The following is a 1,039-nucleotide window of genomic DNA, read 5'->3' as shown; positions in this document are numbered from 1 at the left end:
CTTAGACCAGGTAAGTGTCCTGAGGCCTTCCCTGCTCTGACCACATCCACATCCATCCACTGCCCTCAAAACATCCCTGGGCTAGTCCTTCCCACCCCTCCTGCGTTCCGTCCCCTCCCACTGTGTCCAGACTGTCTGCAGAGCCTCCTGCCTGGCTCTGTCCTCACCTTTCCCGGCTCCCTGGACTTTGTCTTTGCTGGTCTCGCCATTCCCTCCCCCACCACCATGCATAGCCCTACAGGCACCCTGCATATGCTGAGGTTCATCCGGGCCAGGTGCTGTCCCACGCTTGGCCCCACCCGTGAGGCATCCCGTGTATCCCTCTGCCCCTTCCTTTTTGCCGGGGAGGCAACATGGTTGTAAATGTGTGAAATGCCTTCTGTCCCTGGGAGGTCAGGGGCCAACAGTGTGCATGGTGCTGTGCGTCTGCTCTCGGCACCCACTGTCCACATGGGGTGCACAGTTGTGTCCAGTGAGAAGCTTTCAGGCAGGAGGTGGAAACCCCCCAGGGCCCAAAGGGCACGCGGGTGCTTCTGTAAGTTCAGAAAGGGAGGGCTGTGTAGAGGCCAGCTCCTCCCTGTCCTCTGCCCACCACACTTAACCAGTCTCACGTCGGCTCCTCAGTGGCTCTTCTCTGACACTCCGGCCTTATCCGCCTTATTCTCTTGGCCTGGCTCATAGATGCTGGGGCTCCTTGAGGTTTGGTCCCTGAGCCAGGACTCCAGTCACCCTCCAGGCCCTCTCGGTCCTCTGTGCCTGGGGCCCAGTGTCCTCTCAAGTTCTGTGTTTGGATGTCTGGACTCAGTGTCAGGGGTGTGAGGTGTGGAGGCTGCTGCGTGGGAGACCCTGAGCCTATCCCGTGGTGCCCTGCCTGTCACCTCTGCAGATGTGGTGACATCTCCCTAGGGGTTATGGGGCAGGAGTTGCCCTGGCCTGTTGTGTGTGCTCAGAAGCTTGCAGACTCACATCAGGCCTCACCTCCCAACCCCTGGGGTCCCTGCCCTTGAGCTCGTGGGGCCGTCTCCTGAGGACATGGCGG

The 1,039-nt window shown here is 60.5% G+C and overlaps 1 protein-coding gene across 1 annotated transcript in view; it reads left to right on the top strand.

Moving 5' to 3' along the window:
* LOC103584269 (myotubularin-related protein 5-like) overlaps positions 1-650 on the top strand; it is a 3,273-nt gene extending 2,623 nt beyond the window's left edge. The window contains exon 6 of the transcript XR_549958.1: positions 11-650. The gene's annotated coding sequence lies outside the window, so the exon portion shown is untranslated. The remainder of the gene's footprint in view (positions 1-10) is intronic.
* The last annotated feature ends 389 nt before the right edge of the window (positions 651-1,039 follow it).

This window comes from Galeopterus variegatus, unplaced genomic scaffold (assembly GCF_000696425.1).
Source record: "Galeopterus variegatus unplaced genomic scaffold, G_variegatus-3.0.2 Scaffold48468, whole genome shotgun sequence".
Classification (NCBI taxonomy): Eukaryota; Metazoa; Chordata; class Mammalia; order Dermoptera; family Cynocephalidae; genus Galeopterus; species Galeopterus variegatus.
The sequence above is the reverse complement of the archived record's forward strand: the minus strand, read 5'-3'. Positions and strand labels throughout refer to the sequence as shown.